Raw genomic sequence first — 11,542 nt, forward strand, 5'->3', positions numbered from 1 at the left:
TTAAGAAAAGTTGGAATCTGGAAGGCAGAGTTGATGCTTACAGTCCCTGTGAGCTGAATTTCTTAGGAAAACAACAACAACAACAAACTAGGCTGATTGACTGATTAAAGCTTCAGTAGCCATGGAGAGCTAGAATGCTGCAGATTGATAGGTTGATACCCAAATTGTCTCGGGCTGTCTTTAGATCCCCAAATAATCTTTCCCCCACTTCTTTCTGTCTACCTTTGTGTGTGACCTGACAATGTGTGACTATTAGGTAAATCCTTTAGGAATATACAGACAGACCCTGGCCTACCTCAAGTCCCCGTATTTTTGAGCTGCTTTGATTGATGACTTTCTTTGTTACTATAGAAACTTCATGAGACTGTTGTCACATTAGAATATTTCATGTGGCATCCATCTGAGTCTGTCTTTTGGGCCACTCAGGTTCCAGAATACACCATCTTTTATTCCCTTTGAGGTGAAAGAGATGTTTTTGCATGGACACTCCATAGCCTGGGGTTGAAAAAGTTCCACGATTTATTTTCTACAAATCACAGAGTCATATTCATTTTTAAAAATACAAATCTAAGTTTCTTTAAATTGGGATTTATAAAGTTTAACTTTGGAATGTGGGACCCAATAGAGAGCTTTGTATTTAATCTATATTAAACTATTATGAGCCTTTGAACTTAAACTAGGAGGTTCCCAGGCTATGCAACCCTTTTTGAGTACTAGTTCAGCCATTCAATAGGTTGCCCATTTCTCCCAGTTTTGTGCCGTTTGTGAATGTAATCACATCATTGACACCTTCGTCTGAAACATTGATGGATAATGTGAAGAGGATGGGGACAAAACCCTTCAAACCCTTAGGAATTTTCCATTAGTTGCCGTGACTTAATTAACTGGAGGAATGGAAGGAAACCAACATTTACCAAACATCTATTATGTGCTTGCCCTTAACTCTTGAAGAACTCGATGCACACATTATCACGTTTGATCTTTAATAAGGACACCACAGCTGGTAAATGCTGATTTTGAATCGAATCCCTTGTATTCACCAGTAAGCCCCATTGTCTCTAATTAAAATTTTTATTGGATTGTTCAATCTACAAATCTGCTAAACTGTGTCTCCTGACCAGGCAACATTTCTTTATCATATCCGTATACTGCCAAGAGAGAAGGCCAAGCGAAATGTGTGGCTGAGGTTCAAATACACAGGCCACGCCAAGAAAAAGATGCATCGAGCTTGATAACAAAGCAGGTGAGCGAGGACAGTCTGACTGACAGGGTTGGAGTTTTCCACAGAAAGACCTTTTTTGTTTGTTTTGAAACAAGGTTTCTCTGTGAACCCACTCTGTAGATCAGGCTGGCCTTGAACTCACAGGGATCCGCCTGTTTCTGCCTCCCAAGCGCTGGGATTAAAGGCATAGTTCACCACATCCGCCAGAAAGACCTTTTTTTTTTTTTTTTTAAACTCACCCCCCCCCTTTTTTGGTTAAGAAATATATTCTCTGTGATGTTTGCATATAAGAATAAACAGAAATGTGGATTTTCACAACTTGGGTAGTAAAATTGACATGATTTTATATATCATGTTCTTTAATTTTTCTGTAGTTACATTTTATTATTTGAGCTTGGTAATTTGAGGACATATTCTAATGGGAAGCTGCACATCTGAGGATGGACACTGCCGTCATATGTGATGATGATGGAAACAAATACTATGTAAATGCTTCCTTGTATCAGACATGGCATACACGACTCTAAATACACTGGGCACACATCTCACTTGTCTTGTGTGCATCTCACTTGTCTTGCACACTAACCTGAAATTTCCCCATTATTATCCCAGCCGGACAATCTAGGAGATAGTCTAAGAAGGGTGAGTAATGTTCCCAGAGCTCTGCCATGAACTGGAGAATGGGCTCATCCAGTGTCAATAGTCACTTTTGGGAGGGAATTCCCCAAGGTCACTTACATTTCTGTTTATCTTAGACACAGAGGGCATGGATCATCTTGCTCTCAATGGTCTCCAGAAAATTCTTATAGTGAAGCATTTCAGAGGGTACATTGTCTTTCTGCAATTCAAAAGGTAGATTTATTTACCATACAATATACTAGGAATAGCATCTTTCTTTTTGGGGCAAAAGTTGGGCAGCCTTTCTATTAAAAAACAAAAAAACCAAAAACCAAAACCAACAATAATATTTTAAAAACAGTATTAAAAAATTAAAAATATTCTTTATTATAAAAGATTTAAGTTCCCCATGCTCAGAAATCCTCTCTTATAATTCAACATGTGTGTGATATGTGTGTGGTGTGTGTGTATGTATGGTGTGTGGTTTGTGTTTGTGTGTGGTATGTGTGTGTATGTGGTGTGTGTATGTGTGTGATATGTGTGTGGTGCATGTGTTTATGGTGTGTGTGTGTATGGTGTATGGTTTGTGTGTTTGTGTGTGGTGTGTGTATATGTGTTGTGTGTGTTGAGTGTATATGTGGTGTGTGGGGTGTGTGTGTGTTGAGTGTATATGTGTTGTGTGTTGTGTAGTGAGTGTGAATGTGTGGTGTGGTGTGTGTGTGTGTATGTGGTATGTGGTGTGTGTTGTATGGTGTGTGTGGTATATGGTGTGTGGTGTGTGTGTGTGTGTGTGTGTGTGTGTGTATGGTATATGATGTGTATGTGTGTGTCTGGTGTGTGTGTGTGTGGTGTGTGTGTATGTTGTGTGATGTGTATGTGTGTGTCTGGTGTGTCTGGTGTGTGTGTGTGTGTGTGTGTGTGTGTATGCAGACATCACCTGGCTCTCACTGTGTCGATTTGTAGGATTAGGACTTGGATCTCGGGTATAATCTGAACTTCTGGTTATTATGATCACAATGTGTGATAATCTTAGGATCCATGTCTTTATCTATGAAACTGTGCGGAGCTGACCTGCTAGAATGCAATGAGGTTAAAAATGCAAACTCTTCCTAGCCCTTGGCTGGCTCTGCATAGAGAGCCCAGCCACAGTACCAGCAGCAGTGCGTACCATTCTGTGAAAGAGCTTGCTGCCGTCCAAGGGGCCAACTCTCTTTTACGAAATGTCACCAGGTAGTAAATCCCCGATCCCTTAGACAATGAATAAAACACTTCAGCAAGAATATCAGTCTTGGATCGCAGTACTTCTGGTTAGGAAAAGCTTGAAGCTGAGCTTCGAAGTTAACTTTATAAAATAGAATAGATCCTTGCTAGGCTGTTTTGGTTAGTTGCTTGGGGGATATGGAATCATTTGGATGTATAAAATGAACAAAAATAATCAAGTAATTGGGGTTTTCTGTTATTTTGGAGCTTGATAAGCATCTACCAGAATTTATTTGCTTCCAACAGGAACAGGAGTATAGGAAAAGGACATTTTTTTTTAATTTAAAAATTACTTAATATGTGTTGGTATTTTGTCTGTACGTGTGTCTACACACTATATGTGTGCCTGATGCTGGCAGATGCCAGAAGAGGGCATCGGATTCCCTGGAGCTGGAGTTTCAGATGGCTATGAGCTCTTCTGGGAATCACCCAGGGCTCTTAACTGCTGAGCCATTCTCCAGGCCCAGAAGAAGGGCATTCTTGAGTAAGCAACATTTGTTTGAGAAAATCTTAGAAGTTTCTGGAGAAAGCTATACCTTTCTTGGTTCAGAGAAATTGATTACTAGAATGTACAGTGGATAATGTATATATTAGTTACGTGTCTTGATGCTATGACAAAACATTTGATAAATGCAACAATGCAACTTAAGAAACAAAGGGTTTGTTTTTGCTTCCACAATAGCAGGGAAAGCATGGTGTCTTAGGGTTTCTATTGCCGTGAGGAGACACCATGACCATGTCAACTCTTAAAAAAGAAAACATTTAATTAGGGCTGGACTTACAGTTTCAGAGGTTTAGTTCATTATCGTCACAATGGGAAGCATGATGGCATGCAGGCAGACATGGTGCTGCTGGAGAAAGAGCTGAGAGTTCAACATCTGGATTGGCAGGGAGCAAGAAGAGGATGTCACACTAGACCTGGCTTGAGCATTTGAGGCATCAAAGCCTGCCCCTAGTGTTGTACCTCCTCCAACAAGGCCACACCTCTTAATAGTGCCACTCTCTATGAGCCTATGGGCGACATTTTCTTCAAGCTACCACACCTGGAATCAGGGACTTGAGACAGATGGTCACACTGCATGTGCAGTCAGGATACAGAGTAAAATGAAGGCTGGTACTTAGCTGGCTTTCACTTTTTATTCAGTCTGGACCTCAGCTCATGGATGCTGCTGTGCATATTGAGAGTGGGTCTTCCCTAGTCTAATCCTTCATAGACACCAGTGATTATAGAACCTGTCAAGTTGACAATATTAACCATCACATAAAATAATTTAATTTTGAGAGACCGTCTCACCATGTAGCCATGGCTGGTCTGGTGTTGGCAGCTCCCTATTTAGTTGGGCTAGCTTTGAACTCACAGATATCCACCTGCCTCTGCCTGTTAAAGCTTGTGATTATAGACATGTGGCACCACACATGGCAATAATTTTAATTTGATCAAATGATGAAATCATTTTTTTTTTACTTTATCCAATTTTACTTTGACCAAAGCATTTGCACCTTGAGCTTGAGGTAGAAGCTTTTGTGTTTTTAACAGTTTTAAACAGGTTTTAAGAGTTTTTCCCTATGTTGTATGCAAGAGATGTACACTAGAAAGACTAGAGCCAGAGGTGTTACTTGAACTATTTAAAATTTCATATACATTTCTCAGTTCTCCCTAAATTTTCTGCTTAGCAGCTCAGGCACAGGGCTTTCTCAGGACAATGGGTAAAAACATAGTCAAAATATGCTGGCTTCCAAGCAGTGTTTGGTTAGGAATGCTATGAAGTATATATTTCAAATATGGGTGCGTGGATTTTGCTTCTTTTTAATTATGCTGTAGATAATGGTGATGTAGGCAGAGAAGTCATTGTCTGGTTCCTGATAATGACAGGCAGGCCTTGGCCTCCACACTGTAGTTTTCTCATGGACCAGTAGTTCTTATACACCAGTGAGCATTAGCATCCTGAGGTCTGGGTCATTTCAGCATCACGGCCCATCCTCCCTGAGGACCTGAGTGGCTTGGGAAACTGCCATTCAAGGAACACTCTTTGAGAGTCCCTGCTAGAGACCCTTCCTATAAACAAAACTACAGTCTTGAGTTGAGGAGCTCATTAGAAGAGGATATTTAGGCTGGGATATAGCTCAGTGATAAACAGCGTGCCTATTGTGTGTGAGGCCCTGGGTTTGGCCTCCAGTACCACAAATTAGGGGGAAAAAGCAGTATCTAGCTTCCCTGCCCCCATATTTGCCTTGTGGAAGATGTGAACTTTTCCAGAGAACTCTTCTTCCACTCGGTACTGACTTTTCATCACATTCCAGTTTTCCATAAGTCAAACTGAAATTCTGTCACAGTGTAACTAAACTGAACTCAGAATATAGCTGGAACCTCTGTTTCCCACTCCCCTTCTTTTTTTCTTTCTTTCAAATGTGAAGCAACACCTACTAATGCTGGGGTGATCTCTCTGGATGAAATCAACACACATTATGTAAACCTCCTAAGTGCAAACAAGTGAAGGGGTTTATCAATCTGCTTGTTTATTCTTTGTTTTGGGTCCTGTCAACTGAACCCAGGGTCTTGCCATAGCTCTATGTCTTGCATTAAACAGAGAAACAACCCAGCAACAGACACGCATTCCTTTTCACTGTTTTAAGCACAATCCGAGGTGTCTTGCTTAGCCAATGGCTCCAGTGCCCGAGGTTGATGCCACTAACAAGGGGACAGTCTGCAGAAGCTCATCAGGACACGGCAATTGAACCTGGCCGCCCTGGGAAGAAGCACATCACTGTGGCTGCATGTTTCTGGTACAGTGCTCAGCAGTGAAATGATTAACAGCGTTGGCATTTAAGTGATCATAATTAGGTTTCAAAGTTAACAGCCCATTGAGATAAATAGTGGAAGTTCACACCTCCCTCAGTGCTATTGTTTATCAGACTGTCAAGTTGCAGCTTCAGGAAGACAACATTAATGTGGCTTTGAACACTAATTGCCTAAAGCCAAGTTATATCCACCTGGGAAGGTCCTTGGGGGTATTTGTTCAACTGAAATGTCAGAGAATACACAGCGCTAGGATTCTCCATTACCTGGCAGAGACAATCCTGCATATATATTTCTCCATCACCTGACAGAGACAACCTTGAACCTATATTTCAATGCATAGAAGAAAATGATAGAGGATCAGGCAGTGGTGTTTGGAAGATCTTCTGGTTAAATAGTGGGTTTACCTCAGTTTCTCCTTTTAAATGGCAATGTAACTACTCACTTGCATGATATGGTCCTAAGAGGAATGAGCAATTAAATGATTTAAACAACAACAACAACCCCTTTGCTCACCAGATTCCATTACCATGTTATTGTCCTAAAGGAGTTATGTGCACATTCTGTCAATAGGAAAACTCTGAGAGCATAATTAAATTAATTTTCATAGGAGTCTGATTTATTTTCCCACAATAAGTTTGCACGCATGACTGCATACTACTTGATGCTCAATAAGGGTGGAGGTTGTAATTTCTGTTTGCAAAATTATGGATTTTCTTTTTCATATGACATTCAAGAACTCAAGGCAGCAGAAATAAGGGGGGAAACTTCCCTAAGCCTAAAACAGACAGTCAAAATCTAATAGATTGCAACTTTATAGAAGTCATTATCTTCTCATGATGTGATGTTTCCTAAAAGCACAAAATGATTGGGAGTGCATTATTATTAACACAAAACAACCGTAGAACCTTCTTTGAAGATTAGCACTTTAAACAAACTTAAAGAAAGTCGAACTTAGGACTTCTCATTTCTTATTATAATTCATCTTGAACATTTTTTTTTACTCTGTGTGTGTGTGTGTGTGTGTGTGTGTGTGTGTGTGTGTGTGTTGGTCAGAGGTCAACCTTCTGTGTGGTTCCTCAGGCACCACCCACCTTTTACTTTTTAGATAGGGTCTCTCACTGGGACCTGAACTTGCCAACTGAGCTAAACTGGCCGGCCAGGGAGCCCTGGGAATACACCTGTCTCTGCAGCTCTGGAACTAATGCAGACATCACCATTGCTGGTGGTTTTATTCAGGTTCTGGGCATGAAACTCAGGTCCTTATTCTTGCGCAGTGAACACTTGACTGACTGAACCATCTCTACTCTGCTTTATCCTGCTTCCACTCTGTGTTTTCTCCACTCTGCTTTATCCTGCTTCCACTCTGTGTTTTCTCTACTCTGCTTTATCCTGCTTCCACCCTGCGTTTTCTCCACTCTGCTTTATCCTGCTTCCACTCTGCCTTTTCTCCACTCTGCTTTGCTTTATCCCACTGCTTGCACCCTGACGACACAGAAGTGAGTAGGCTGGCATCCATGCCATTCTCTTTACCACTGAATGATGGCAGCAGAGGTAAATGGTGGCCAGAGCAACAATAAGGGGTCAAGGCAAAAACAAAACAAAACAAAACAAAAAACAAAACAAAACACCAACAAAACAAAAACAAGAACCCCCAAAGCACTAGAAAGGAGTTAAGAAGATGGAAGAGAGAGAGAACAAGAAGAGAGGGATGATTAAGAGGAAAAAGCTGGAGCGCGGAAGGCAACCCCAGACCCTGGGACCCTGGCTTCCTCCTACTCCTCAGAGCTCTCCCTCAGGCTCTTAGAAGCTCAAATGCTCCTCGGGAAGCTCTTTCATGAAAAAAACTTGTATCAGAAAAAAGTGGCCGTTTTTTTTGTTTTGTTTTGTTTTGTTTTGATTTTTTGAAAGAATGGCAACTGCTTTCATTTTATGGCAATCTTCTGGCCTCATTATTATTATTTTTGTAAGTTTTGATTAAACTTACTTTAGCTGATACACAGAAACATAAAACTTATACCTATTAGTGGAATACCTATTAGTGCGATGTTTGGTACATTTCTATGTTGAGCGCTGTTTAAATCAAACACTTATTATCTCTTTAGGATGAAAACATGCAGAATCTTTTCTCTCAGCTTCTTGAGTATCAGTACATGCTTGCTGTATAATCACCCCCCCCACCACCACCACCACATTCAATTTTGTATTGGTTTTTAGTTCAGAGGCCAGTTGATGGAGGGAGTTAACAGAGGCATCCAAACCAGGGCAGATGGCCAGGAAAACCCACATAGTAGATGGAGTTCATCATGTTATGGTGGGGGATGGGTCTTGTCTCACTGTTGGAAACAGTAGTAGATTGTAAACTCCCTGAGACTAGGCCTTGAATCTTATTAATTTCGGTATTCTAAGATTAGCATATGAACATAAGCTTACTTAAAAAATTATACTTTAAAAATATTTTTTCTTGCCGGGCGGTGGTGGCGCACGCCTTTAATCCCAGCACTCGGGAGGCAGAGCCAGGTGGATCTCTGTGAGTTCGAGGCCAGCCTGGGCTACCAAGTGAGCTCCAGGAAAGGCGCAAAGCTACGCAGAGAAACCCTGTCTCGAAAAACCAAAAAAAAAAAAAAAAAAATTTTTTTTCTTATATTTGTCTGTGTGTGTGTACATGCACCTTTGCATGCATGGAGGCTAGAGGAGGGTATTCGATTCAAGCAGCCGGAGTTTCAGGCTTTTTCAGGATGTCTGGCTTGCTACCTGGGTGCTGAGATCCAAACTCGGGTCCCCATGACTATGTAGCAAAAGTTCTTTACCATTGAGCTGTCTCTCTAGGTTGTGTTTTCAAAAGACAGATGGTGAACTCAGGTGGACACTTTTTTTTTTATTATTATAAAGAGATTTTCTATTCATTTTATATACCAACCAGATTGCCCTCTCCTCCCTCCTCCTTCCCCCGAGTCTTCCCCCCCCCAACCCACCTCCCATTCCTACCTCCTCCAAAGCAAGGTCTCCCATGGGGTGTCAACAGAGCCTGGTGCATTCAGTTGAGGCAGGTCTAGGTCCCTCCTCCCTGCACCATGGCTGTGAAAAGTGTCCCACCATAGGCACTGGGCTCCAAAAATCTGGCTCATGCACCAGGGACAGGTCCCAATCCCACTGCCTGGGGGCCCCTAAAACAGTTCAAGCTAAACAACTGCCTTGCCTATCCAGAGGGCCTAGTCCAGTACCATGGGGGCTCCACAGCTATTGGTCCACAGTTCATGCATTTCCACTACTTTAGCTGGCCATCTCTGTACTTTTTCCCATTGGTCTTGATGTCCCTTGCTCATAGAATCCCTCCTCTCTCTCATCAATTGGACTCCTGGGGCTCAGCATGACACCTGGCTGTGGATCTCTGCATCTGCTTTCATCATTCACTGGATGAGGGCTCTATGATGGCAGTTAGGTTATTCAGCCATCTGATCACCAGAGTAGGCCAGTTCAGGCACCCTCTTGACTATTGCCAGTAGTCTAAGGTGGGGTCATCCTTGTGGATTCTTGGGAACTTCCCTAACATTCTGTTTCTCCCTATTCCCATGATATCTCTTTCCTTGCTCTACTACTCTGTCCCTGTTCCAGCTCAAATCTCCCATTCCCCTATGTTCTCATCCCCCATCCCTTGCCCCCCATTACCCCCCTCACCCCCAGTTTGCTCATTTAGATCTCATCTATTTCTCCTTCGCTGGGTGACCCATGCATCCCTCCTAGGGTCCTCCCTGCTAGCTAGCCTCCCTGGAGCTATGGGTTGCAGTCTGGTTATCTTTTGCTTTATATCTAGTATTCACTTACGAATGAGTACATACCATGTTTGTCTTTCTGAGTCTGGGTTACCTCACTCGGGATGATATTTTCTAGTTCCATCCATTTGCCTGCAAATTGCATGATGTCATTGTTTTTCTCTGCTGAGTAGTACTCCATTGTGTATATGTGCCACATTTTCTTAATCCATTCTTCAGTTGAGTGGCATCTAGGTTGTTTTCAGGTTCTTGCTATTATGAATAATGCTGCTAGTTGAGCATGTGTCCTTGTGGTATGATTGAGCATTCCTTGGGTATATGCCCAAGAGTGGTATGGCTGGGTTTTGAGGAAGATTGATTCCCAGTTTTCTGGGGAACCGCCATACTGACTTCCAAAGTGGCTGTACAAGTTTGCACTCCCACCAACAGTGGAGGAATGTTCCCCTTGCTCCACATCCTCTCCAACATAAGCTGTCTTCAATGTTTTTGATCTTAGTCATTCTGACGGGTGTAAGATGACATCTCAGAGTCATTTTGATTTGCATTCCCCTGATGACTAAGGATGTTGAGCAATTCCTCAAATGTCTGTCAGCCATCTGAGATTCTTCTGTTGAGAATTCTCTATTTAGCTCTGTAGCCTATTTTCTAATTGGATTGTTAGGTATTTTGATGTCTAGTTTCTTGAGTTCTTCATATATTTTGGAGTTCAGTCCTTTGTCAGATGTGAGATTGGTGAAGATCTTTTCCCATTCTGTAGGCTGTCATTTTGATTTATTGACCATGTCCTTTGCCCTACAAAAGCCTCTCAGTTTCAAGAGGTCCCATTTATTAATTGTTTCTCTTAGTGTCTGTGCTACTGGTGTTATATTTAGGAAGTGGTCTCCTGTACCAATGTGTTCAAGAGTACTTCCTACTTTCTCTTCTATCAAGTTCAGTGTAACAGGATTTATGTTGAGGTCTTTGATTCACTTAGACTTGAGTTTTGTGCATGGCTACAGATATGGATCTATTTGCAATGTTCTACATGTTGACATCCAGTTATGTCAGCACCATTTGTTGAAGATGCTTTCTTTTTTCCATTGTACAGTTTTGGCTTCTTTGTCAAAAGTCAGGTGTTCATAGGTGTGTGGATTAATCAATTCGATTCTATTGGTCCACATGTCAGTTTTTATGCCAGTACCAGGCTGTTTTTATTACTATAGCTCTATAGTAGAGCTTGAGGTCAGGGATCATGATGCCTCTAGAGATTACTTTATTGTACAGGATTCTTTTTTTTTTTTTTAAAGATTTATTTATTTATTGTGTATACAGCATGTATGACTGCAGGCCAGAAGAGGGCACCAGATCTCGTTATAGATGGTTGTGAGCCACCATGTGGTTGCTGGGAATTGAACTCAGGACCTCTGGAAGAGCAGTCAGTGCTCTTAACCGATGAGCCATCTCTCCAGCCCCCTGTACAGGATTCTTTTAGCTATCCTGGGCTTTTTTTATTTTTCCATGTAAAGTTGAGTATTGTTCTTTCCAAGTCTGTGAAGAATTGTGTTGGGATTTTGATGGAGATTGCATTGAATCTGTAGATTGCCTTTGGTAAGATTGCCATTTTTACTATGTTAATCCTACCTATCCATGAGCACAGGAGATCTATTTTCTGGCATCTTCAATTTCTTTTTTTAGCGACCTAAAGTTCTTATAATACAGGTCCTTCACTTGCTTAGTTAGAGTTACCCTAAGGTATTTTATATTAATTGTGGCTATTGTAAAGGGTGATGCTTCTCTGATTTCTTTCTCAGCCCGTTTATCATTTGTATATAGGAGGGCTACTGATTTTTTTTTTAAATTACTCTTGTATCCTGCCACATTACTGAAGGAGTT

Source organism: Peromyscus leucopus, chromosome 19, assembly GCF_004664715.2.
Source record: "Peromyscus leucopus breed LL Stock chromosome 19, UCI_PerLeu_2.1, whole genome shotgun sequence".
Classification (NCBI taxonomy): domain Eukaryota; kingdom Metazoa; phylum Chordata; class Mammalia; order Rodentia; family Cricetidae; genus Peromyscus; species Peromyscus leucopus.